Source organism: Aythya ferina (genome assembly GCF_964211825.1).
Source record: "Aythya ferina genome assembly, chromosome: 8".
NCBI classification, from domain to species: Eukaryota; Metazoa; Chordata; class Aves; order Anseriformes; family Anatidae; genus Aythya; species Aythya ferina.
Window position 1 is genome coordinate 905274 of NC_140304.1, and position 27690 is coordinate 932963.

Below are 27690 nucleotides of genomic sequence, written 5' to 3' on the forward strand. Positions count from 1 at the left end.
TAATGGTTTTTGGGTTTTTTCTTCTGTTTTTTCTTCGTATCCGGTTGTTTTTTTTTTTTTTTGTTTTGTTTTTTTTTTTTTTTTTGACGTGTGTTGGGGTCTCCGTTTCGTTTCGTTGGGTTTTCCATGGTCATCATGGTGGAAAATTGTAAATTGTGGGTTTTGGAGATCATCAGGTAGGTTTAGGGTGGTTTTGGGGTGGATCTATGGTTTTTGGAGTTTTCTTTCTTTTTTGGGGGTGATCCTGTTCTTTTTTGGGGTGTTTTTGATGTGTTTTGGGGTCTCCGGTTTCGTTGTGTTCTCGTTTGTCGTTAAGTTAAATGGGAGTGGATTGTGAGTTTTGGAGAAGATCAGGTGAGTTTAGGGTGGTTTTGGGGGGAAATTCATAGTTTTGTTTTTTTTTTTTTCTTCTGATCCAGTTGTGTTTTGGGATTGTTTTGAAGTGTTTTGGGGTCTCTGTTGCGTTTCGTTGAGTTCCTAATGGGTTTTCTGGTGGTTGGGAGTGGATTGTACATTTAGGAGTACATCAGGTAGGTTTAAGTGTTTTTTGGGGGTTCAATCACGTTTTTTCTTCTGATCCAGTTCGCTTTTGGGGAGTTTTTGACGTGTTTGGGGGTCTCCGTTGGGTTTCGTTGGGTTTTCCGTGGTCATGATGGTGGAAAAATGTAAATTGTGGGTTTTGGAGAACATCAGGTAGGTTTATGGGGACTTTTGGGGCAGATTCATGGTTTTGGGGGTTTTCTTCTGTTTTTTTCTTCTTATCCAGTTGTTTTAGGGGTGTTTTTGTCGTGTTTTGGGGTCTTCGTTGCGTTTCGTTGGGTTTTCCATGGTCATCATGGTGGAAAAGGGTAAATTGTGGGTTTTGGAGAACATCAAGTAGGTTTAGGGTGGTTTTGGGAATGGATCCGTGCTTTTTGGGGATTTTCTTCCAGTTTTGGGGGTGATGCCGTTTTTGTTTGGGGTGTTTTTGACTTGTAATGGGGTCTCCGTTGGGTTTTGTTTGGTTCTCGTTGGTCGTTAAGGTAAACGGGAGTGGATTGTGGGTTTTGGAGAAGATCAGGTGAGTTTAGGGTGGTTCTGTAGAAAAATTCATAGTTCTGGGTATTTTACTTCTGATCTAGTTCCATTTGGTGTGGTTTTGACATGTTTTGTGTTCTCCGTTGGATTTTGTTGGGTTTTCCGTGGTAATCATGGTGAAAAATGGTAAATTGTGGGTTTTGGAGAACATCAGGTAGGTTTAGGGTGGTTTTTGGAATGGATCCGTGCTTTTGGGGGATTTTCTTCCAGTTTTGGGGGTGATGCCGTTCTTGTTTGGTGTGTTTTTGATGTGTTTTGGTGTCTCCGTTGGGTTCCGTTGGGTTTTCCATGGTCATCATGGTGGAAAAGGGTAAATTGTGGGTATTGGAGAACATCAGGTAGGTATAGGGGGACTTCTGGTGTGGATCTGTTGTTTTTTGTGGATTTTCTTTCTTTTTTGGGGGTGATCCCGTTCTTTTTTGGGGTGTTTTTGATGTGTTTTGGGGTCTCCGTTGGGTTTCGTTGTGTTCTTGTTTGTCGTTAAGTTAAATGGGAGTGGATTGTGAGTTTTGGAGAAGATCAGGTGATATTTGGGTGGTTTGGGGGGAAATTCATAGTTTTTGGTGTTTTTTCTTTTGATCCAGATCTTTTTTTTTTTTTTTTTTTGACATGTTTTGGGGTCTCCATTTTGTTTTGTTGATTTTCCATCGGGTTTTCTGTTGGTTGGGAGTGGATTGTACATTTAGGAGTTCATCAGGTAGGTTTAAGGGTTTTTTTGGGGGTTAAATCATGATTTTTCTTCTGCTCCGTTTCGCTTTTGGGGTGTTTTTGAGGTGTTTTGGGGTCTCCGTTGCGTTTCGTTGGGTTTTCCATGGTCATCATTGTGAAAAATGGTAAATTGTGGGTTTTGGAGAACATCAAGTAGGTTTAGGGTGGTTTTGGGAATGGATCCGTGCTTTCTGGGGATTTTCTTCCAGTTTTGGGGGTGATGCCGTTCTTGTTTGGTGTGTTTTTGATGTGTTTTGGTGTCTCCGTTGGGTTCCGTTGGGTTTTCCATGGTCATCATGGTGGAAAAGGGTAAATTGTGGGTTTTGGAGAACATCAGGTAGGTATAGGGGGACTTCTGGTGTGGATCTATGGTTTTTGGAGTTTTCTTTCTTTTTTGGGGGTGATCCTGTCCTTTTTTCGGGTGTTTTTGATGTGTTTTGGGGTTTCCGTTGCGTTTCGTTGTGTTCCTAATGGGTTTTATGGTGGTTGGGAGTGGACTTTGGGATTTGGAGAACATCAGGAAGGTTTAGGGTGTTTTGGGGATTGGATCCTGTTTTGTTTTTGGATTTTCTTCCAGTTTTGGGGTGATCCCGTTCTTATTTGGTGTGTTTTTGACGTGTTTTGGGGTCTCCGTTGCGTTTCGTTGGGTTTTCCATGGTCATCATGGTGAAAAATGGTAAATTGTGGGTTTTGGAGAACATCAGGTAGGTTTATGGGAACTTTTGGGGCAGATTCATGGTTTTTGGGGTTTTCTTCTTTTTTCTCTTCGTATCCAGTTGTTTTTTGGGGTGTTTTTGACGTGTTTTGGGGTCTCCGTTGCGTTTCGTTGGGTTTTCCATGGTCATCATGGTGAAAAATGGTAAATTGTGGGTTTTGGAGAACATCAAGTAGGTTAAGGGTGGTTTGGGGAATGGATCCGTGCTTTTTGGGGATTTTCTTCCGGTTTTGGGGGTGATGCCGTTCTTGTTTGATTTGTTTTTGATGTGTTTTGGGGTCTCGGTTGGGTTCCGTTGGGTTTTCCATGGTCATCATGGTGGAAAAGGGTAAATTGTGGGTTTTGGAGAACATCAAGTAGGTTTAGGGTGGTTTTGGGAATGGATCCGTGCTTTTTGGGGATTTTCTTCCAGTTTTGGGGGTGATGCCGTTTTTGTTTGGGGTGTTTTTGACTTGTAATGGGGTCTCCGTTGGGTTTTGTTTGGTTCTCGTTGGTCGTTAAGGTAAACGGGAGTGGATTGTGGGTTTTGGAGAAGATCAGGTGAGTTTAGGGTGGTTCTGTAGAAAAATTCATAGTTCTGGGTATTTTACTTCTGATCTAGTTCCATTTGGTGTGGTTTTGACATGTTTTGTGTTCTCCGTTGGATTTTGTTGGGTTTTCCGTGGTAATCATGGTGAAAAATGGTAAATTGTGGGTTTTGGAGAACATCAGGTAGGTTTAGGGTGGTTTTTGGAATGGATCCGTGCTTTTGGGGGATTTTCTTCCAGTTTTTGGGGTGATGCCGTTCTTGTTTGGTGTGTTTTTGATGTGTTTTGGTGTCTCCGTTGGGTTCCGTTGGGTTTTCCATGGTCATCATGGTGGAAAAGGGTAAATTGTGGGTATTGGAGAACATCAGGTAGGTATAGGGGGACTTCTGGTGTGGATCTATGGTTTTTGGAGTTTTCTTTCTTTTTTGGGGGTGATCCTGTTCTTTTTTGGGGTGTTTTTGATGTGTTTTGGGGTTTCCGGTTTCGTTGTGTTCTTGTTTGTCGTTAAGTTAAATGGGAGTGGATTGTGAGTTTTGGAGAAGATCAGGTGATATTTGGGTGGTTTGGGGGGAAATTCATAGTTTTTGGTGTTTTTTCTTTTGATCCAGATCTTTTTTTTTTTTTTTTTTTGACATGTTTTGGGGTCTCCATTTTGTTTTGTTGATTTTCCATCGGGTTTTCTGTTGGTTGGGAGTGGATTGTACATTTAGGAGTTCATCAGGTAGGTTTAAGGGTTTTTTTGGGGGTTAAATCATGATTTTTCTTCTGCTCCGTTTCGCTTTTGGGGTGTTTTTGAGGTGTTTTGGGGTCTCCGTTGCGTTTCGTTGGGTTTTCCATGGTCATCATTGTGAAAAATGGTAAATTGTGGGTTTTGGAGAACATCAAGTAGGTTTAGGGTGGTTTTGGGAATGGATCCGTGCTTTCTGGGGATTTTCTTCCAGTTTTGGGGGTGATGCCGTTCTTGTTTGGTGTGTTTTTGATGTGTTTTGGTGTCTCCGTTGGGTTCCGTTGGGTTTTCCATGGTCATCATGGTGGAAAAGGGTAAATTGTGGGTTTTGGAGAACATCAGGTAGGTATAGGGGGACTTCTGGTGTGGATCTATGGTTTTTGGAGTTTTCTTTCTTTTTTGGGGGTGATCCTGTCCTTTTTTCGGGTGTTTTTGATGTGTTTTGGGGTTTCCGTTGCGTTTCGTTGTGTTCCTAATGGGTTTTATGGTGGTTGGGAGTGGACTTTGGGATTTGGAGAACATCAGGAAGGTTTAGGGTGTTTTGGGGATTGGATCCTGTTTTGTTTTTGGATTTTCTTCCAGTTTTGGGGTGATCCCGTTCTTATTTGGTGTGTTTTTGACGTGTTTTGGGGTCTCCGTTGCGTTTCGTTGGGTTTTCCATGGTCATCATGTTGAAAAATGGTAAATTGTGGGTTTTGGAGAACATCAGGTAGGTTTATGGGAACTTTTGGGGCAGATTCATGGTTTTTGGGGTTTTCTTCTTTTTTCTCTTCGTATCCAGTTGTTTATTGGGGTGTTTTTGACGTGTTTTGGGGTCTCCGTTGCGTTTCGTTGGGTTTTCCATGGTCATCATGGTGAAAAATGGTAAATTGTGGGTTTTGGAGAACATCAAGTAGGTTTAGGGTGGTTTGGGGAATGGATCCGTGCTTTCTGGGGATTTTCTTCTAGTTTTTGGGGTGATGCCATTTTTGTTTGGGGTGATTTTGAGGTGTTTTGGGGTCTCCGTTGGGTTTTGTTTGGTTTTCTATGGTCTTGGTGGTGGAAAAGGGTAAATTGTGGGTTTTGGAGAACATCGAGTAGGTTTCGGGTGTTTTAGGGATTGGATCCTGTTTGTTTTTTGGATTTTCTTCCAGTTTTGGGGTGATCCCGTTCTTGTTTGGGGTGTTTTTGCGGTGTTTTGGGGTCTCCGTTTTGTTTCGTTGGGTTTCCATTGGGTTTTCTGGTGGTTGCGAGTGTATTGTACATTTAGGAGTACATCAGGTAGGTTTAAGGGTTTTTTTGGGGGTTAAATCACGTTTTTTCTTCTGCTCCTTTTCGCTTTTGGGGTGTTTTTGAGGTGTTTTGGGGTTTCCGTTTCGTTTCGTTGAGTTCCTAATGGGTTTTATGGTGGTTGGGAGTGGACTTTGGGATTTGGAGAACATCAGGTAGGTTCATGGGAACTTTTGGGGCAGATTAATGGTTTTTGGGGTTTTTCTTCTGTTTTTTCTTCGTATCCGGTTGTTTTTTTTTTTTTTTTTTTTTTTTTTTTTTTTTTTTTGACGTGTGTTGGGGTCTCCGTTTCGTTTCGTTGGGTTTTCCATGGTCATCATGGTGGAAAATTGTAAATTGTGGGTTTTGGAGATCATCAGGTAGGTTTAGGGTGGTTTTGGGGTGGATCTATGGTTTTTGGAGTTTTCTTTCTTTTTTGGGGGTGATCCTGTTCTTTTTTGGGGTGTTTTTGATGTGTTTTGGGGTCTCCGGTTTCGTTGTGTTCTCGTTTGTCGTTAAGTTAAATGGGAGTGGATTGTGAGTTTTGGAGAAGATCAGGTGAGTTTAGGGTGGTTTTGGGGGGAAATTCATAGTTTTGTTTTTTTTTTTTTCTTCTGATCCAGTTGTGTTTTGGGATTGTTTTGAAGTGTTTTGGGGTCTCTGTTGCGTTTCGTTGAGTTCCTAATGGGTTTTCTGGTGGTTGGGAGTGGATTGTACATTTAGGAGTACATCAGGTAGGTTTAAGTGTTTTTTGGGGGTTCAATCACGTTTTTTCTTCTGATCCAGTTCGCTTTTGGGGAGTTTTTGACGTGTTTGGGGGTCTCCGTTGGGTTTCGTTGGGTTTTCCGTGGTCATGATGGTGGAAAAATGTAAATTGTGGGTTTTGGAGAACATCAGGTAGGTTTATGGGGACTTTTGGGGCAGATTCATGGTTTTGGGGGTTTTCTTCTGTTTTTTTCTTCTTATCCAGTTGTTTTAGGGGTGTTTTTGTCGTGTTTTGGGGTCTTCGTTGCGTTTCGTTGGGTTTTCCATGGTCATCATGGTGGAAAAGGGTAAATTGTGGGTTTTGGAGAACATCAAGTAGGTTTAGGGTGGTTTTGGGAATGGATCCGTGCTTTTTGGGGATTTTCTTCCAGTTTTGGGGGTGATGCCGTTTTTGTTTGGGGTGTTTTTGACTTGTAATGGGGTCTCCGTTGGGTTTTGTTTGGTTCTCGTTGGTCGTTAAGGTAAACGGGAGTGGATTGTGGGTTTTGGAGAAGATCAGGTGAGTTTAGGGTGGTTCTGTAGAAAAATTCATAGTTCTGGGTATTTTACTTCTGATCTAGTTCCATTTGGTGTGGTTTTGACATGTTTTGTGTTCTCCGTTGGATTTTGTTGGGTTTTCCGTGGTAATCATGGTGAAAAATGGTAAATTGTGGGTTTTGGAGAACATCAGGTAGGTTTAGGGTGGTTTTTGGAATGGATCCGTGCTTTTGGGGGATTTTCTTCCAGTTTTGGGGGTGATGCCGTTCTTGTTTGGTGTGTTTTTGATGTGTTTTGGTGTCTCCGTTGGGTTCCGTTGGGTTTTCCATGGTCATCATGGTGGAAAAGGGTAAATTGTGGGTATTGGAGAACATCAGGTAGGTATAGGGGGACTTCTGGTGTGGATCTGTTGTTTTTTGTGGATTTTCTTTCTTTTTTGGGGGTGATCCCGTTCTTTTTTGGGGTGTTTTTGATGTGTTTTGGGGTCTCCGTTGGGTTTCGTTGTGTTCTTGTTTGTCGTTAAGTTAAATGGGAGTGGATTGTGAGTTTTGGAGAAGATCAGGTGATATTTGGGTGGTTTGGGGGGAAATTCATAGTTTTTGGTGTTTTTTCTTTTGATCCAGATCTTTTTTTTTTTTTTTTTTTTTTTTTTTTTGACATGTTTTGGGGTCTCCATTTTGTTTTGTTGATTTTCCATCGGGTTTTCTGGTGGTTGGGAGTGGATTGTATATTTAGGAGTACGTCAGGTAGGTTTAAGGTTTTTTTTGGGGTTAAATCATGATTTTTCTTCTGCTCCGTTTCGCTTTTGGGGTGTTTTTGATGTGTTTTGGGGTTTCCGTTGCGTTTCATTGTGTTCCTAATGGGTTTTATGGTGGTTGGGAGTGGACTTTGGGATTTGGAGAACATCAGGAAGGTTTAGGGTGTTTTGGGGATTGGATCCTGTTTTGTTTTTGGATTTTCTTCCAGTTTTGGGGTGATCCCGTTCTTATTTGGTGTGTTTTTTGACGTGTTTTGGGGTCTCCGTTGCGTTTCATTGGGTTTTCCATGGTCATCATGTTGAAAAATGGTAAATTGTGGGTTTTGGAGAACATCAGGTAGGTTTATGGGAACTTTTGGGGCAGATTCATGGTTTTTGGGGTTTTCTTCTGTTTTTTTCTTCTTATTCAGTTGTTTTAGGGGTGTTTTTGACGTGTTTTGGGGTCTTCGTTGCGTTTCATTGGGTTTTCCATGGTCATCATGGTGAAAAATGGTAAATTGTGGGTTTTGGAGAACATCAGGTAGGTTTAGGGTGGTTTTGGGAATGGATCCGTGCTTTTTGGGGATTTTCTTCCAGTTTTGGGGGTGATGCCGTTTTTGTTTGGGGTGTTTTTGACTTGTAATGGGGTCTCCGTTGGGTTTTGTTTGGTTCTCGTTGGTCGTTAAGGTAAACGGGAGTGGATTGTGGGTTTTGGAGAAGATCAGGTGAGTTTAGGGTGGTTCTGTAGAAAAATTCATAGTTCTGGGTATTTTACTTCTGATCTAGTTCCATTTGGTGTGGTTTTGACATGTTTTGTGTTCTCCGTTGGATTTTGTTGGGTTTTCCGTGGTAATCATGGTGAAAAATGGTAAATTGTGGGTTTTGGAGAACATCAGGTAGGTTTAGGGTGGTTTTTGGAATGGATCCGTGCTTTTGGGGGATTTTCTTCCAGTTTTGGGGGTGATGCCGTTCTTGTTTGGTGTGTTTTTGATGTGTTTTGGTGTCTCCGTTGGGTTCCGTTGGGTTTTCCATGGTCATCATGGTGGAAAAGGGTAAATTGTGGGTATTGGAGAACATCAGGTAGGTATAGGGGGACTTCTGGTGTGGATCTATGGTTTTTGGAGTTTTCTTTCTTTTTTGGGGGTGATCCTGTTCTTTTTTGGGGTGTTTTTGATGTGTTTTGGGGTTTCCGGTTTCGTTGTGTTCTTGTTTGTCGTTAAGTTAAATGGGAGTGGATTGTGAGTTTTGGAGAAGATCAGGTGATATTTGGGTGGTTTGGGGGGAAATTCATAGTTTTTGGTGTTTTTTCTTTTGATCCAGATCTTTTTTTTTTTTTTTTTTTTTTTTTTTTTTTTGACATGTTTTGGGGTCTCCATTTTGTTTTGTTGATTTTCCATCGGGTTTTCTGGTGGTTGGGAGTGGATTGTACATTTAGGAGTACATCAGGTAGGTTTAAGGTTTTTTTTGGGGTTAAATCATGATTTTTCTTCTGCTCCGTTTCGCTTTTGGGGTGTTTTTGAGGTGTTTTGGGGTTTCCGTTGCGTTTCGTTGTGTTCCTAATGGGTTTTATGGTGGTTGGGAGTGGACTTTGGGATTTGGAGAACATCAGGAAGGTTTAGGGTGTTTTGGGGATTGGATCCTGTTTTGTTTTTGGATTTTCTTCCAGTTTTGGGGTGATCCCGTTCTTATTTGGTGTGTTTTTTGACGTGTTTTGGGGTCTCCGTTGCGTTTCGTTGGGTTTTCCATGGTCATCATGTTGAAAAATGGTAAATTGTGGGTTTTGGAGAACATCAGGTAGGTTTATGGGAACTTTTGGGGCAGATTCATGGTTTTTGGGGTTTTCTTCTTTTTTCTCTTCGTATCCAGTTGTTTTTTGGGGTGTTTTTGACGTGTTTTGGGGTCTCCGTTGCGTTTCGTTGGGTTTTCCATGGTCATCATGGTGAAAAATGGTAAATTGTGGGTTTTGGAGAACATCAGGTAGGTTTAGGGTGGTTTTGGGAATGGATCCGTGCTTTTTGGGGATTTTCTTCCAGTTTTTGGGGTGATGCCGTTCTTGTTTGGTGTGTTTTTGATGTGTTTTGGTGTCTCCGTTGGGTTCCGTTGGGTTTTCCATGGTCATCATGTTGAAAAATGGTAAATTGTGGGTATTGGAGAACATCAGGTAGGTTTAGGGTGGTTTTGGGAATGGATCCGTGCTTTTTGGGGATTTTCTTCCAGTTTTGGGGGTGATGCCGTTTTTGTTTGGGGTGTTTTTGACTTGTAATGGGGTCTCCGTTGGGTTTTGTTTGGTTCTCGTTGGTCGTTAAGGTAAACGGGAGTGGATTGTGGGTTTTGGAGAAGATCAGGTGAGTTTAGGGTGGTTCTGTAGAAAAATTCATAGTTCTGGGTTTTTTACTTCTGATCTAGTTCTATTTGGTGTGGTTTTGACATGTTTTGTGTTCTCCGTTGGATTTTGTTGGGTTTTCCGTGGTAATCATGGTGAAAAATGGTAAATTGTGGGTTTTGGAGAACATCAGGTAGGTTTAGGGTGGTTTTTGGAATGGATCCGTGCTTTTGGGGGATTTTCTTCCAGTTTTGGGGGTGATGCCGTTCTTGTTTGGTGTGTTTTTGATGTGTTTTGGTGTCTCCGTTGGGTTCCGTTGGGTTTTCCATGGTCATCATGGTGGAAAAGGGTAAATTGTGGGTATTGGAGAACATCAGGTAGGTATAGGGGGACTTCTGGTGTGGATCTGTTGTTTTTTGTGGATTTTCTTTCTTTTTTGGGGGTGATCCTGTTCTTTTTTGGGGTGTTTTTGATGTGTTTTGGGGTCTCCGTTGGGTTTCGTTGTGTTCTTGTTTGTCGTTAAGTTAAATGGGAGTGGATTGTGAGTTTTGGAGAAGATCAGGTGATATTTGGGTGGTTTGGGGGGAAATTCATAGTTTTTGGTGTTTTTTCTTTTGATCCAGATCTTGTTTTTTTTTTTTTTTTTTTTTTTTTTGACATGTTTTGGGGTCTCCATTTTGTTTTGTTGATTTTCCATCGGGTTTTCTGGTGGTTGGGAGTGGATTGTACATTTAGGAGTACGTCAGGTAGGTTTAAGGTTTTTTTTGGGGTTAAATCATGATTTTTCTTCTGCTCCGTTTCGCTTTTGGGGTGTTTTTGATGTGTTTTGGGGTTTCCGTTGCGTTTCGTTGTGTTCCTAATGGGTTTTATGGTGGTTGGGAGTGGACTTTGGGATTTGGAGAACATCAGGAAGGTTTAGGGTGTTTTGGGGATTGGATCCTGTTTTGTTTTTGGATTTTCTTCCAGTTTTGGGGTGATCCCGTTCTTATTTGGTGTGTTTTTTGACGTGTTTTGGGGTCTCCGTTGCGTTTCGTTGGGTTTTCCATGGTCATCATGTTGAAAAATGGTAAATTGTGGGTTTTGGAGAACATCAGGTAGGTTTATGGGGACTTTTGGGGCAGATTCATGGTTTTTGGGGTTTTCTTCTGTTTTTTTCTTCTTATTCAGTTGTTTTAGGGGTGTTTTTGACGTGTTTTGGGGTCTTCGTTGCGTTTCATTGGGTTTTCCATGGTCATCATGGTGAAAAATGGTAAATTGTGGGTTTTGGAGAACATCAGGTAGGTTTAGGGTGGTTTTTGGAATGGATCCGTGCTTTTTGGGGATTTTCTTCCAGTTTTGGGGGTGATGCCGTTTTTGTTTGGGGTGTTTTTGACTTGTAATGGGGTCTCCGTTGGGTTTTGTTTGGTTCTCGTTGGTCGTTAAGGTAAACGGGAGTGGATTGTGGGTTTTGGAGAAGATCAGGTGAGTTTAGGGTGGTTCTGTAGAAAAATTCATAGTTCTGGGTTTTTTACTTCTGATCTAGTTCTATTTGGTGTGGTTTTGACATGTTTTGTGTTCTCCGTTGGATTTTGTTGGGTTTTCCGTGGTAATCATGGTGAAAAATGGTAAATTGTGGGTTTTGGAGAACATCAGGTAGGTTTAGGGTGGTTTTTGGAATGGATCCGTGCTTTTGGGGGATTTTCTTCCAGTTTTGGGGGTGATGCCGTTCTTGTTTGGTGTGTTTTTGATGTGTTTTGGTGTCTCCGTTGGGTTCCGTTGGGTTTTCCATGGTCATCATGGTGGAAAAGGGTAAATTGTGGGTTTTGGAGAACATCAGGTAGGTATAGGGGGACTTCTGGTGTGGATCTGTTGTTTTTTGTGGATTTTCTTTCTTTTTTGGGGGTGATCCTGTTCTTTTTTGGGGTGTTTTTGATGTGTTTTGGGGTTTCCGGTTTCGTTGTGTTTGTCGTTAAGTTAAATGGGAGTGGATTGTGAGTTTTGGAGAAGATCAGGTGATATTTGGGTGGTTTGGGGGAAAATTCATAGTTTTTGGTGTTTTTTCTTTTGATCCAGATCTTTTTTTTTTTTTTTTTTTTTTTTTTTTGACATGTTTTGGGGTCTCCATTTTGTTTTGTTGATTTTCCATCGGGTTTTCTGGTGGTTGGGAGTGGATTGTACATTTAGGAGTACATCAGGTAGGTTTAAGGTTTTTTTTGGGGTTAAATCAGGATATTTCTTCTGCTCCGTTTTGCTTTTGGGGTGTTTTTGAGGTGTTTTGGGGTTTCCGTTGCGTTTCGTTGTGTTCCTAATGGGTTTTATGGTGGTTGGGAGTGGACTTTGGGATTTGGAGAACATCAGGAGGGTTTAGGGTGTTTTGGGGATTGGATCCTGTTTTGTTTTTGGATTTTCTTCCAGTTTTGGGGTGATCCCGTTCTTATTTGGTGTGTTTTTTGACGTGTTTTGGGGTCTCCGTTGCGTTTCGTTGGGTTTTCCATGGTCATCATGGTGAAAAATGGTAAATTGTGGGTTTTGGAGAACATCAGGTAGGTTTATGGGGACTTTTGGGGCAGATTCATGGTTTTTGGGGTTTTCTTCTTTTTTCTCTTCGTATCCAGTTGTTTTTTGGGGTGTTTTTGACGTGTTTTGAGGTCTCCGTTGCGTTTCGTTGGGTTTTCCATGGTCATCATGTTGAAAAATGGTAAATTGTGGGTTTTGGAGAACATCAGGTAGGTTTAGGGTGGTTTTGGGAATGGATCCTTGCTTTTTGGGGATTTTCTTCCAGTTTTTGGGGTGATGCCGTTCTTGTTTGGTGTGTTTTTGATGTGTTTTGGGGTCTCCGTTGCGTTTCATTGGGTTTTCCATGGTCATCATGGTGAATAATGGTAAATTGTGGGTTTTGGAGAACATCAGGTAGGTTTAGGGTGGTTTTGGGAATGGATCCGTGCTTTTTGGGGATTTTCTTCCAGTTTTGGGGGTGATGCCGTTTTTGTTTGGGGTGTTTTTGACTTGTAATGGGGTCTCCGTTGGGTTTTGTTTGGTTCTCGTTGGTCGTTAAGGTAAACGGGAGTGGATTGTGGGTTTTGGAGAAGATCAGGTGAGTTTAGGGTGGTTCTGTAGAAAAATTCATAGTTCTGGGTTTTTTACTTCTGATCTAGTTCTATTTGGTGTGGTTTTGACATGTTTTGTGTTCTCCGTTGGATTTTGTTGGGTTTTCCGTGGTAATCATGGTGAAAAATGGTAAATTGTGGGTTTTGGAGAACATCAGGTAGGTTTAGGGTGGTTTTTGGAATGGATCCGTGCTTTTGGGGGATTTTCTTCCAGTTTTGGGGGTGATGCCGTTCTTGTTTGGTGTGTTTTTGATGTGTTTTGGTGTCTCCGTTGGGTTCCGTTGGGTTTTCCATGGTCATCATGGTGGAAAAGGGTAAATTGTGGGTATTGGAGAACATCAGGTAGGTATAGGGGGACTTCTGGTGTGGATCTATGGTTTTTGGAGTTTTCTTTCTTTTTTGGGGGTGATCCTGTTCTTTTTTGGGGTGTTTTTGATGTGTTTTGGGGTTTCCGGTTTCGTTGTGTTCTTGCTTGTCGTTAAGTTAAATGGGAGTGGATTGTGAGTTTTGGAGAAGATCAGGTGATATTTGGGTGGTTTGGGGGGAAATTCATAGTTTTTGGTGTTTTTTCTTTTGATCCAGATCTTTTTTTTTTTTTTTTTTTTTTTTTTTTTGACATGTTTTGGGGTCTCCATTTTGTTTTGTTGATTTTCCATCGGGTTTTCTGGTGGTTGGGAGTGGATTGTACATTTAGGAGTACATCAGGTAGGTTTAAGGTTTTTTTGGGGGTTAAATCACGTTTTTTCTTCTGCTCCGTTTCGCTTTTGGGGTGTTTTTGATGTGTTTTGGGGTTTCCGTTGCGTTTCGTTGTGTTCCTAATGGGTTTTATGGTGGTTGGGAGTGGACTTTGGGATTTGGAGAACATCAGGAAGGTTTAGGGTGTTTTGGGGATTGGATCCTGTTTTGTTTTTGGATTTTCTTCCAGTTTTGGGGTGATCCCGTTCTTATTTGGTGTGTTTTTTGACGTGTTTTGGGGTCTCCGTTGCGTTTCGTTGGGTTTTCCATGGTCATCATGTTGAAAAATGGTAAATTGTGGGTTTTGGAGAACATCAGGTAGGTTTATGGGAACTTTTGGGGCAGATTCATGGTTTTTGGGGTTTTCTTCTTTTTTCTCTTCGTATCCAGTTGTTTTTTGGGGTGTTTTTGACGTGTTTTGGGGTCTCCGTTGCGTTTTGTTGGGTTTTCCATGGTCATCATGGTGAAAAATGGTAAATTGTGGGTTTTGGAGAACATCAAGTAGGTTTAGGGTGGTTTGGGGAATGGATCCTTGCTTTTTGGGGATTTTCTTCCAGTTTTGGGGGTGATGCCGTTCTTGTTTGGTTTGTTTTTGATGTGTTTTGGGGTCTCCGTTGGGTTCCGTTGGGTTTTCCATGGTCATCATGGTGGAAAAGGGTAAATTGTGGGTTTTGGAGAACATCAGGTAGGTTTAGGGTGGTTTTGGGAATGGATCCGTGCTTTTTGGGGATTTTCTTCCAGTTTTGGGGGTGATGCCGTTTTTGTTTGGGGTGTTTTTGACTTGTAATGGGGTCTCCGTTGGGTTTTGTTTGGTTCTCGTTGGTCGTTAAGGTAAACGGGAGTGGATTGTGGGTTTTGGAGAAGATCAGGTGAGTTTAGGGTGGTTCTGTAGAAAAATTCATAGTTCTGGGTATTTTACTTCTGATCTAGTTCCATTTGGTGTGGTTTTGACATGTTTTGTGTTCTCCGTTGGATTTTGTTGGGTTTTCCGTGGTAATCATGGTGAAAAATGGTAAATTGTGGGTTTTGGAGAACATCAGGTAGGTTTAGGGTGGTTTTTGGAATGGATCCGTGCTTTTGGGGGATTTTCTTCCAGTTTTTGGGGTGATGCCGTTCTTGTTTGGTGTGTTTTTGATGTGTTTTGGTGTCTCCGTTGGGTTCCGTTGGGTTTTCCATGGTCATCATGGTGGAAAAGGGTAAATTGTGGGTATTGGAGAACATCAGGTAGGTATAGGGGGACTTCTGGTGTGGATCTATGGTTTTTGGAGTTTTCTTTCTTTTTTGGGGGTGATCCTGTTCTTTTTTGGGGTGTTTTTGATGTGTTTTGGGGTTTCCGGTTTCTTTGTGTTCTTGTTTGTCGTTAAGTTAAATGGGAGTGGATTGTGAGTTTTGGAGAAGATCAGGTGATATTTGGGTGGTTTGGGGGGAAATTCATAGTTTTTGGTGTTTTTTCTTTTGATCCAGATCTTTTTTTTTTTTTTTTTTTGACATGTTTTGGGGTCTCCATTTTGTTTTGTTGATTTTCCATCGGGTTTTCTGTTGGTTGGGAGTGGATTGTACATTTAGGAGTTCATCAGGTAGGTTTAAGGGTTTTTTTGGGGGTTAAATCATGATTTTTCTTCTGCTCCGTTTCGCTTTTGGGGTGTTTTTGAGGTGTTTTGGGGTTTCCGTTGCGTTTCGTTGTGTTCCTAATGGGTTTTATGGTGTTTGGGAGTGGACTTTGGGATTTGGAGAACATCAGGAAGGTTTAGGGTGTTTTGGGGATTGGATCCTGTTTTGTTTTTGGATTTTCTTCCAGTTTTGGGGTGATCCCGTTCTTATTTGGTGTGTTTTTGACGTGTTTTGGGGTCTCCGTTGCGTTTCGTTGGGTTTTCCATGGTCATCATGTTGAAAAATGGTAAATTGTGGGTTTTGGAGAACATCAGGTAGGTTTATGGGGACTTTTGGGGCAGATTCATGTTTTTTGGGGTTTTCTTCTTTTTTCTCTTCGTATCCAGTTGTTTTTTGGGGTGTTTTTGACGTGTTTTGGGGTCTCCGTTGCGTTTCGTTGGGTTTTCCATGGTCATCATGGTGAAAAATGGTAAATTGTGGGTTTTGGAGAACATCAAGTAGGTTTAGGGTGGTTTGGGGAATGGATCCGTGCTTTCTGGGGATTTTCTTCCAGTTTTGGGGGTGATGCCGTTCTTGTTTGGTGTGTTTTTGATGTGTTTTGGGGTCTCCGTTGGGTTCCGTTGGGTTTTCCATGGTCATCATGGTGGAAAAGGGTAAATTGTGGGTTTTGGAGAACATCAGGTAGGTATAGGAGGACTTCTGGTGTGGATCTATGGTTTTTGGAGTTTTCTTTCTTTTTTGGGGGTGATCCTGTTCTTTTTTGGGGTGTTTTTGAGGTGTTTTGGGGTTTCCGTTGCGTTTCGTTGTGTTCCTAATGGGTTTTATGGTGGTTGGGAGTGGACTTTGGGATTTGGAGAACATCAGGAAGGTTTAGGGTGTTTTGGGGATTGGATCCTGTTTTGTTTTTGGATTTTCTTCCAGTTTTGGGGTGATCCCGTTCTTATTTGGTGTGTTTTTGACGTGTTTTGGGGTCTCCGTTGCGTTTCGTTGGGTTTTCCATGGTCATCATGTTGAAAAATGGTAAATTGTGGGTTTTGGAGAACATCAGGTAGGTTTATGGGGACTTTTGGGGCAGATTCATGTTTTTTGGGGTTTTCTTCTTTTTTCTCTTCGTATCCAGTTGTTTATTGGGGTGTTTTTGACGTGTTTTGGGGTCTCCGTTGCGTTTCGTTGGGTTTTCCATGGTCATCATGGTGAAAAATGGTAAATTGTGGGTTTTGGAGAACATCAAGTAGGTTTAGGGTGGTTTGGGGAATGGATCCGTGCTTTCTGGGGATTTTCTTCTAGTTTTTGGGGTGATGCCATTTTTGTTTGGGGTGATTTTGAGGTGTTTTGGGGTCTCCGTTGGGTTTTGTTTGGTTTTCTATGGTCTTGGTGGTGGAAAAGGGTAAATTGTGGGTTTTGGAGAACATCGAGTAGGTTTCGGGTGTTTTAGGGATTGGATCCTGTTTGTTTTTTGGATTTTCTTCCAATTTTGGGGTGATCCCGTTCTTGTTTGGGGTGTTTTTGCGGTGTTTTGGGGTCTCCGTTTTGTTTCGTTGGGTTTCCATTGGGTTTTCTGGTGGTTGCGAGTGTATTGTACATTTAGGAGTACATCAGGTAGGTTTAAGGGTTTTTTTGGGGGTTAAATCACGTTTTTTCTTCTGCTCCTTTTCGCTTTTGGGGTGTTTTTGAGGTGTTTTGGGGTTTCCGTTTCGTTTCGTTGAGTTCCTAATGGGTTTTATGGTGGTTGGGAGTGGACTTTGGGATTTGGAGAACATCAGGTAGGTTCATGGGAACTTTTGGGGCAGATTAATGTTTTTTGGGTTTTTTCTTCTGTTTTTTCTTCGTATCCGGTTGTTTTTTTTTTTTTTTTTTTTTTTTTTTTTTTTTTTTTTTTTTTGACGTGTTTTGGGGTCTCCGTTTCGTTTCGTTGGGTTTTCCATGGTCATCATGGTGGAAAATTGTAAATTGTGGGTTTTGGAGATCATCAGGTAGGTTTAGGGTGGTTTTGGGGTGGATCTATGGTTTTTGGAGTTTTCTTTCTTTTTTGGGGGTGATCCTGTTCTTTTTTGGGGTGTTTTTGATGTGTTTTGGGGTCTCCGGTTTCGTTGTGTTCTCGTTTGTCGTTAAGTTAAATGGGAGTGGATTGTGAGTTTTGGAGAAGATCAGGTGAGTTTAGGGTGGTTTTGGGGGGAAATTCATAGTTTTGGTTTTTTTTTTTTCTTCTGATCCAGTTGTGTTTTGGGATGTTTTTGAAGTGTTTTGGGGTCTCTGTTGCGTTTCGTTGAGTTCCTAATGGGTTTTCTGTTGTTTGGGAGTGGATTGTACATTTAGGAGTACATCAGGTAGGTTTAAGTGTTTTTTGGGGGTTCAATCACGTTTTTTCTTCTGATCCAGTTCGCTTTTGGGGTGTTTTTGACGTGTTTTGAGGTCTCCGTTGCGTTTCGTTGGGTTTTCCATGGTCATCATGTTGAAAAATGGTAAATTGTGGGTTTTGGAGAACATCAGGTAGGTTTAGGGTGGTTTGGGGAATGGATCCGTGCTTTTTGGGGATTTTCTTCCAGTTTTGGGGGTGATGCCGTTCTTGTTTGGTGTGTTTTTGATGTGTTTTGGGGTCTCCGTTGGGTTCCGTTGGGTTTTCCATGGTCATCATGTTGAAAAATGGTAAATTGTGGGTTTTGGAGAACATCAGGTAGGTTTAGGGTGGTTTTGGGAATGGATCCGTGCTTTTTGGGGATTTTCTTCCAGTTTTGGGGGTGATGCCGTTTTTGTTTGGGGTGTTTTTGACTTGTAATGGGGTCTCCGTTGGGTTTTGTTTGGTTCTCGTTGGTCGTTAAGGTAAACGGGAGTGGATTGTGGGTTTTGGAGAAGATCAGGTGAGTTTAGGGTGGTTCTGTAGAAAAATTCATAGTTCTGGGTTTTTTACTTCTGATCTAGTTCTATTTGGTGTGGTTTTGACATGTTTTGTGTTCTCCGTTGGATTTTGTTGGGTTTTCCGTGGTAATCATGGTGAAAAATGGTAAATTGTGGGTTTTGGAGAACATCAGGTAGGTTTAGGGTGGTTTTTGGAATGGATCCGTGCTTTTGGGGGATTTTCTTCCAGTTTTTGGGGTGATGCCGTTCTTGTTTGGTGTGTTTTTGATGTGTTTTGGTGTCTCCGTTGGGTTCCGTTGGGTTTTCCATGGTCATCATGGTGGAAAAGGGTAAATTGTGGGTTTTGGAGAACATCAGGTAGGTATAGGGGGACTTCTGGTGTGGATCTGTTGTTTTTTGTGGATTTTCTTTCTTTTTTGGGGGTGATCCTGTTCTTTTTTGGGGTGTTTTTGATGTGTTTTGGGGTTTCCGGTTTCGTTGTGTTCTTGTTTGTCGTTAAGTTAAATGGGAGTGGATTGTGAGTTTTGGAGAAGATCAGGTGATATTTGGGTGGTTTGGGGGGAAATTCATAGTTTTTGGTGTTTTTTCTTTTGATCCAGATCTTTTTTTTTTTTTTTTTTTTTTTTTTGACATGTTTTGGGGTCTCCATTTTGTTTTGTTGATTTTCCATCGGGTTTTTTGGTGGTTGGGAGTGGATTGTACATTTAGGAGTACGTCAGGTAGGTTTAAGGTTTTTTTTGGGGTTAAATCATGATTTTTCTTCTGCTCCGTTTCGCTTTTGGGGTGTTTTTGAGGTGTTTTGGGGTTTCCGTTGCGTTTCGTTGTGTTCCTAATGGGTTTTATGGTGGTTGGGAGTGGACTTTGGGATTTGGAGAACATCAGGAAGGTTTAGGGTGTTTTGGGGATTGGATCCTGTTTTGTTTTTGGATTTTCTTCCAGTTTTGGGGTGATCCCGTTCTTATTTGGTGTGTTTTTTGACGTGTTTTGGGGTCTCCGTTGCGTTTCGTTGGGTTTTCCATGGTCATCATGTTGAAAAATGGTAAATTGTGGGTTTTGGAGAACATCAGGTAGGTTTATGGGGACTTTTGGGGCAGATTCATGGTTTTGGGGGTTTTCTTCTGTTTTTTTCTTCTTATTCAGTTGTTTTAGGGGTGTTTTTGACGTGTTTTGGGGTCTTCGTTGCGTTTCATTGGGTTTTCCATGGTCATCATGGTGAAAAATGGTAAATTGTGGGTTTTGGAGAACATCAGGTAGGTTTAGGGTGGTTTTGGGAATGGATCCGTGCTTTTTGGGGATTTTCTTCCAGTTTTGGGGGTGATGCCGTTTTTGTTTGGGGTGTTTTTGACTTGTAATGGGGTCTCCGTTGGGTTTTGTTTGGTTCTCGTTGGTCGTTAAGGTAAACGGGAGTGGATTGTGGGTTTTGGAGAAGATCAGGTGAGTTTAGGGTGGTTCTGTAGAAAAATTCATAGTTCTGGGTTTTTTACTTCTGATCTAGTTCTATTTGGTGTGGTTTTGACATGTTTTGTGTTCTCCGTTGGATTTCGTTGGGTTTTCCGTGGTAATCATGGTGAAAAATGGTAAATTGTGGGTTTTGGAGAACATCAGGTAGGTTTAGGGTGGTTTTTGGAATGGATCCGTGCTTTTGGGGGATTTTCTTCCAGTTTTGGGGGTGATGCCGTTCTTGTTTGGTGTGTTTTTGATGTGTTTTGGTGTCTCCGTTGGGTTCCGTTGGGTTTTCCATGGTCATCATGGTGGAAAAGGGTAAATTGTGGGTATTGGAGAACATCAGGTAGGTATAGGGGGACTTCTGGTGTGGATCTATGGTTTTTGGAGTTTTCTTTCTTTTTTGGGGGTGATCCTGTTCTTTTTTGGGGTGTTTTTGATGTGTTTTGGGGTTTCCGGTTTCGTTGTGTTCTTGTTTGTCGTTAAGTTAAATGGGAGTGGATTGTGAGTTTTGGAAAAGATCAGGTGATATTTGGGTGGTTTGGGGGGAAATTCATAGTTTTTGGTGTTTTTTCTTTTGATCCAGATCTTTTTTTTTTTTTTTTTTTTTTTTTTTTGACATGTTTTGGGGTCTCCATTTTGTTTTGTTGATTTTCCATCGGGTTTTCTGGTGGTTGGGAGTGGATTGTACATTTAGGAGTACATCAGGTAGGTTTAAGGTTTTTTTGGGGGTTAAATCATGATTTTTCTTCTGCTCCGTTTCGCTTTTGGGGTGTTTTTGAGGTGTTTTGGGGTTTCCGTTGGGTTTCGTTGTGTTCCTAATGGGTTTTATGGTGGTTGGGAGTGGACTTTGGGATTTGGAGAACATCAGGAAGGTTTAGGGTGTTTTGGGGATTGGATCCTGTTTTGTTTTTGGATTTTCTTCCAGTTTTGGGGTGATCCCGTTCTTATTTGGTGTGTTTTTTGACGTGTTTTGGGGTCTCCGTTGCGTTTCGTTGGGTTTTCCATGGTCATCATGTTGAAAAATGGTAAATTGTGGGTTTTGGAGAACATCAGGTAGGTTTATGGGAACTTTTGGGGCAGATTCATGGTTTTTGGGGTTTTCTTCTTTTATCTCTTCGTATCCAGCTGTTTTTTGGGGTGTTTTTGACGTGTTTTGAGGTCTCCGTTGCGTTTCGTTGGGTTTTCCATGGTCATCATGGTGAAAAATGGTAAATTGTGGGTTTTGGAGAACATCAGGTAGGTTTAGGGTGGTTTGGGGAATGGATCCGTGCTTTTTGGGGATTTTCTTCCAGTTTTTGGGGTGATGCCGTTCTTGTTTGGTGTGTTTTTGATGTGTTTTGGGGTCTCCGTTGGGTTCCGTTGGGTTTTCCGTGGTCATCATGTTGAAAAATGGTAAATTGTGGGTTTTGGAGAACATCAGGTAGGTTTAGGGTGGTTTTGGGAATGGATCCGTGCTTTTTGGGGATTTTCTTCCAGTTTTGGGGGTGATGCCGTTTTTGTTTGGGGTGTTTTTGACTTGTAATGGGGTCTCCGTTGGGTTTTGTTTGGTTCTCGTTGGTCGTTAAGGTAAACGGGAGTGGATTGTGGGTTTTGGAGAAGATCAGGTGAGTTTAGGGTGGTTCTGTAGAAAAATTCATAGTTCTGGGTTTTTTACTTCTGATCTAGTTCTATTTGGTGTGGTTTTGACATGTTTTGTGTTCTCCGTTGGATTTCGTTGGGTTTTCCATGGTAATCATGGTGAAAAATGGTAAATTGTGGGTTTTGGAGAACATCAGGTAGGTTTAGGGTGGTTTTTGGAATGGATCCGTGCTTTTGGGGGATTTTCTTCCAGTTTTGGGGGTGATGCCGTTCTTGTTTGGTGTGTTTTTGATGTGTTTTGGTGTCTCCGTTGGGTTCCGTTGGGTTTTCCATGGTCATCATGGTGGAAAAGGGTAAATTGTGGGTTTTGGAGAACATCAGGTAGGTATAGGGGGACTTCTGGTGTGGATCTGTTGTTTTTTGTGGATTTTCTTTCTTTTTTGGGGGTGATCCTGTTCTTTTCTGGGGTGTTTTTGATGTGTTTTGGGGTCTCCGTTGGGTTTCGTTGTGTTCTTGTTTGTCGTTAAGTTAAATGGGAGTGGATTGTGAGTTTTGGAGAAGATCAGGTGATATTTGGGTGGTTTGGGGGGAAATTCATAGTTTTTGGTGTTTTTTCTTTTGATCCAGATCTTTTTTTTTTTTTTTTTTTTTTTTTTTGACATGTTTTGGGGTCTCCATTTTGTTTTGTTGATTTTCCATCGGGTTTTCTGGTGGTTGGGAGTGGATTGTACATTTAGGAGTACATCAGGTAGGTTTAAGGTTTTTTTTGGGGTTAAATCATGATTTTTCTTCTGCTCCGTTTCGCTTTTGGGGTGTTTTTGAGGTGTTTTGGGGTTTCCGTTGGGTTTCGTTGTGTTCCTAATGGGTTTTATGGTGGTTGGGAGTGGACTTTGGGATTTGGAGAACATCAGGAAGGTTTAGGGTGTTTTGGGGATTGGATCCTGTTTTGTTTTTGGATTTTCTTCCAGTTTTGGGGTGATCCCGTTCTTATTTGGTGTGTTTTTTGACGTGTTTTGGGGTCTCCGTTGCGTTTCGTTGGGTTTTCCATGGTCATCATGGTGAAAAATGGTAAATTGTGGGTTTTGGAGAACATCAGGTAGGTTTAGGGTGGTTTTGGGAATGGATCCGTGCTTTTTGGGGATTTTCTTCCAGTTTTGGGGGTGATGCCGTTTTTGTTTGGGGTGTTTTTGACTTGTAATGGGGTCTCCGTTGGGTTTTGTTTGGTTCTCGTTGGTCGTTAAGGTAAACGGGAGTGGATTGTGGGTTTTGGAGAAGATCAGGTGAGTTTAGGGTGGTTCTGTAGAAAAATTCATAGTTCTGGGTTTTTTACTTCTGATCTAGTTCTATTTGGTGTTGTTTTGACATGTTTTGTGTTCTCCGTTGGATTTTGTTGGGTTTTCCGTGGTAATCATGGTGAAAAATGGTAAATTGTGGGTTTTGGAGAACATCAGGTAGGTTTAGGGTGGTTTTTGGAATGGATCCGTGCTTTTGGGGGATTTTCTTCCAGTTTTGGGGGTGATGCCGTTCTTGTTTGGTGTGTTTTTGATGTGTTTTGGTGTCTCCGTTGGGTTCCGTTGGGTTTTCCATGGTCATCATGGTGGAAAAGGGTAAATTGTGGGTATTGGAGAACATCAGGTAGGTATAGGGGGACTTCTGGTGTGGATCTGTTGTTTTTTGTGGATTTTCTTTCTTTTTTGGGGGTGATCCTGTTCTTTTTTGGGGTGTTTTTGATGTGTTTTGGGGTCTCCGTTGGGTTTCGTTGTGTTCTTGTTTGTCGTTAAGTTAAATGGGAGTGGATTGTGAGTTTTGGAGAAGATCAGGTGATATTTGGGTGGTTTGGGGGGAAATTCATAGTTTTTGGTGTTTTTTCTTTTGATCCAGATCTTTTTTTTTTTTTTTTTTTTTTTTTTTTGACATGTTTTGGGGTCTCCATTTTGTTTTGTTGATTTTCCATCGGGTTTTCTGGTGGTTGGGAGTGGATTGTACATTTAGGAGTACATCAGGTAGGTTTAAGGTTTTTTTGGGGGTTAAATCATGATTTTTCTTCTGCTCCGTTTTGCTTTTGGGGTGTTTTTGAGGTGTTTTGGGGTTTCCGTTGCGTTTCGTTGTGTTCCTAATGGGTTTTATGGTGGTTGGGAGTGGACTTTGGGATTTGGAGAACATCAGGAAGGTTTAGGGTGTTTTGGGGATTGGATCCTGTTTTGTTTTTGGATTTTCTTCCAGTTTTGGGGTGATCCCGTTCTTATTTGGTGTGTTTTTTGACGTGTTTTGGGGTCTCCGTTGCGTTTCGTTGGGTTTTCCATGGTCATCATGGTGAAAAATGGTAAATTGTGGGTTTTGGAGAACATCAGGTAGGTTTATGGGAACTTTTGGGGCAGATTCATGGTTTTTGGGGTTTTCTTCTTTTTTCTCTTCGTATTCAGTTTTTTTTTGGGGTGTTTTTGACGTGTTTTGGGGTCTCCGTTGCGTTTCGTTGGGTTTTCCATGGTCATCATGGTGAAAAATGGTAAATTGTGGGTTTTGGAGAACATCAGGTAGGTTTAGGGTGGTTTTGGGAATGGATCCGTGCTTTTTGGGGATTTTCTTCCAGTTTTTGGTGTGATGCCGTTTTTGTTTGGGGTGATTTTGAGGTGTTTTGGGGTCTCCGTTGGGTTTTGTTTGGTTTTCTATGGTCTTGGTGGTGGAAAAGTGTAAATTGTGGGTTTTGGAGAACATCGGGTAGGTTTCGGGTGTTTTGGGGATTGGATGCTGTTTGTTTTTTGGATTTTCTTCCAGTTTTGGGTGATCCCGTTCTTGTTTGGGGTGTTTTTGCGGTGTTTTGGGGTCTCCGTTTTGTTTCGTTGGGTTTCCATTGGGTTTTCTGGTGGTTGCGAGTGTATTGTACATTTAGGAGTACATCAGGTAGGTTTAAGGGTTTTTTTGGGGGTTAAATCACGTTTTTTCTTCTGCTCCTTTTCGCTTTTGGGGTGTTTTTGAGGTGTTTTGGGGTTTCCGTTTCGTTTCGTTGAGTTCCTAATGGGTTTTATGGTGGTTGGGAGTGGACTTTGGGATTTGGAGAACATCAGGTAGGTTCATGGGAACTTTTGGGGCAGATTAATGGTTTTTGGGGTTTTTCTTCTGTTTTTTCTTCGTATCCGGTTTTTTTTTTTTTTTTTTTTTTTTTTTTTTTTTTTTTTTGACGTGTTTTGGGGTCTCCGTTTCGTTTCGTTGGGTTTTCCATGGTCATCATGGTGGAAAATTGTAAATTGTGGGTTTTGGAGATCATCAGGTAGGTTTAGGGTGGTTTTGGGGTGGATCTATGGTTTTTGGAGTTTTCTTTCTTTTTTGGGGGTGATCCTGTTCTTTTTTGGGGTGTTTTTGATGTGTTTTGGGGTCTCCGGTTTCGTTGTGTTCTCGTTTGTCGTTAAGTTAAATGGGAGTGGATTGTGAGTTTTGGAGAAGATCAGGTGAGTTTAGGGTGGTTTTGGGGGGAAATTCATAGTTTTGTTTTTTTTTTTTCTTCTGATCCAGTTGTGTTTTGGGATGTTTTTGAAGTGTTTTGGGGTCTCTGTTGCGTTTCGTTGAGTTCCTAATGGGTTTTCTGTTGTTTGGGAGTGGATTGTACATTTAGGAGTACATCAGGTAGGTTTAAGTGTTTTTTGGGGGTTCAATCACGTTTTTTCTTCTGATCCAGTTCGCTTTTGGGGAGTTTTTGACGTGTTTGGGGGTCTCCGTTGGGTTTCGTTGGGTTTTCCGTGGTCATGATGGTGGAAAAATGTAAATTGTGGGTTTTGGAGAACATCAGGTAGGTTTATGGGGACTTTTGGGGCAGATTCATGGTTTTTGGGGTTTTCTTCTGTTTTTTTCTTCTTATCCAGTTGTTTTAGGGGTTTTTTTGACGTGTTTTGGGGTCTTCGTTGCGTTTCATTGGGTTTTCCATGGTCATCATGGTGAAAAATGGTAAATTGTGGGTTTTGGAGAACATCAGGTAGGTTTAGGGTGGTTTTGGGAATGGATCCGTGCTTTTTGGGGATTTTCTTCCAGTTTTGGGGGTGATGCCGTTTTTGTTTGGGGTGTTTTTGACTTGTAATGTGGTCTCCGTTGGGTTTTGTTTGGTTCTCGTTGGTCGTTAAGGTAAACGGGAGTGGATTGTGGGTTTTGGAGAAGATCAGGTGAGTTTAGGGTGGTTCTGTAGAAAAATTCATAGTTCTGGGTTTTTTACTTCTGATCTAGTTCTATTTGGTGTGGTTTTGACATGTTTTGTGTTCTCCGTTGGATTTTGTTGGGTTTTCCGTGGTAATCATGGTGAAAAATGGTAAATTGTGGGTTTTGGAGAACATCAGGTAGGTTTAGGGTGGTTTTTGGAATGGATCCGTGCTTTTGGGGGATTTTCTTCCAGTTTTGGGGGTGATGCCGTTCTTGTTTGCTCTGTTTTTGATGTGTTTTGGTGTCTCCGTTGGGTTCCGTTGGGTTTTCCATGGTCATCATGGTGGAAAAGGTAAATTGTGGGTTTTGGAGATCATCAGGTAGGTTTAGGGTGGTTTTGGGAATGGATCCGTGCTTTTTGCGGATTTTCTTCCAGTTTTGGGGGTGATGCCGTTTTTGTTTGGGGTGTTTTTGACTTGTAATGGGGTCTCCGTTGGGTTTTGTTTGGTTCTCGTTGGTCGTTAAGGTAAACGGGAGTGGATTGTGGGTTTTGGAGAAGATCAGGTGAGTTTAGGGTGGTTCTGTAGAAAAATTCATAGTTCTGGGTATTTTACTTCTGATCTAGTTCCATTTGGTGTGGTTTTGACATGTTTTGTGTTCTCCGTTGGATTTTGTTGGGTTTTCCGTGGTAATCATGGTGAAAAATGGTAAATTGTGGGTTTTGGAGAACATCAGGTAGGTTTAGGGTGGTTTTTGGAATGGATCCGTGCTTTTGGGGGATTTTCTTCCAGTTTTGGGGGTGATGCCGTTCTTGTTTGGTGTGTTTTTGATGTGTTTTGGTGTCTCCGTTGGGTTCCGTTGGGTTTTCCATGGTCATCATGGTGGAAAAGGGTAAATTGTGGGTATTGGAGAACATCAGGTAGGTATAGGGGGACTTCTGGTGTGGATCTATGGTTTTTGGAGTTTTCTTTCTTTTTTGGGGGTGATCCTGTTCTTTTTTGGGGTGTTTTTGATGTGTTTTGGGGTTTCCGGTTTCGTTGTGTTCTTGTTTGTCGTTAAGTTAAATGGGAGTGGATTGTGAGTTTTGGAGAAGATCAGGTGATATTTGGGTGGTTTGGGGGGAAATTCATAGTTTTTGGTGTTTTTTCTTTTGATCCAGATCTTTTTTTTTTTTTTTTTTTTTTTTTTTTTGACATGTTTTGGGGTCTCCATTTTGTTTTGTTGATTTTCCATCGGGTTTTCTGGTGGTTGGGAGTGGATTGTACATTTAGGAGTACATCAGGTAGGTTTAAGGGTTTTTTGGGGGTTAAATCATGATTTTTCTTCTGCTCCGTTTCGCTTTTGGGGTGTTTTTGAGGTGTTTTGGGGTTTCCGTTGCGTTTCGTTGTGTTCCTAATGGGTTTTATGGTGGTTGGGAGTGGACTTTGGGATTTGGAGAACATCAGGAAGGTTTAGGGTGTTTTGGGGATTGGATCCTGTTTTGTTTTTGGATTTTCTTCCAGTTTTGGGGTGATCCCGTTCTTATTTGGTGTGTTTTTTGACGTGTTTTGGGGTCTCCGTTGCGTTTCGTTGGGTTTTCCATGGTCATCATGTTGAAAAATGGTAAATTGTGGGTTTTGGAGAACATCAGGTAGGTTTATGGGAACTTTTGGGGCAGATTCATGGTTTTTGGGGTTTTCTTCTTTTTTCTCTTCGTATCCAGTTGTTTTTTGGGGTGTTTTTGACGTGTTTTGGGGTCTCCGTTGCGTTTCGTTGGGTTTTCCATGGTCATCATGTTGAAAAATGGTAAATTGTGGGTTTTGGAGAACATCAGGTAGGTTTAGGGTGGTTTTTGGAATGGATCCGTGCTTTTGGGGGATTTTCTTCCAGTTTTTGGGGTGATGCCGTTCTTGTTTGGTGTGTTTTTGATGTGTTTTGGGGTCTCCGTTGGGTTTCATTGGGTTTTCCATGGTCATCATGGTGAAAAATGGTAAATTGTGGGTTTTGGAGAACATCAGGTAGGTTTAGGGTGGTTTTGGGAATGGATCCGTGCTTTTTGGGGATTTTCTTCCAGTTTTGGGGGTGATGCCGTTTTTGTTTGGGGTGTTTTTGACTTGTAATGTGGTCTCCGTTGGATTTTGTTTGGTTCTCGTTGGTCGTTAAGGTAAACGGGAGTGGATTGTGGGTTTTGGAGAAGATCAGGTGAGTTTAGGGTGGTTCTGTAGAAAAATTCATAGTTCTGGGTTTTTTACTTCTGATCTAGTTCTATTTGGTGTGGTTTTGACATGTTTTGTGTTCTCCGTTGGATTTTGTTGGGTTTTCCGTGGTAATCATGGTGAAAAATGGTAAATTGTGGGTTTTGGAGAACATCAGGTAGGTTTAGGGTGGTTTTTGGAATGGATCCGTGCTTTTGGGGGATTTTCTTCCAGTTTTGGGGGTGATGCCGTTCTTGTTTGGTGTGTTTTTGATGTGTTTTGGTGTCTCCGTTGGGTTCCGTTGGGTTTTCCATGGTCATCATGGTGGAAAAAGGTAAATTGTGGGTTTTGGAGAACATCAAGTAGGTTTAGGGTGGTTTTGGGAATGGATCCGTGCTTTTTGGGGATTTTCTTCCAGTTTTGGGGGTGATGCCGTTTTTGTTTGGGGTGTTTTTGACTTGTAATGGGGTCTCCGTTGGGTTTTGTTTGGTTCTCGTTGGTCGTTAAGGTAAACGGGAGTGGATTGTGGGTTTTGGAGAAGATCAGGTGAGTTTAGGGTGGTTCTGTAGAAAAATTCATAGTTCTGGGTATTTTACTTCTGATCTAGTTCCATTTGGTGTGGTTTTGACATGTTTTGTGTTCTCCGTTGGATTTTGTTGGGTTTTCCGTGGTAATCATGGTGAAAAATGGTAAATTGTGGGTTTTGGAGAACATCAGGTAGGTTTAGGGTGGTTTTTGGAATGGATCCGTGCTTTTGGGGGATTTTCTTCCAGTTT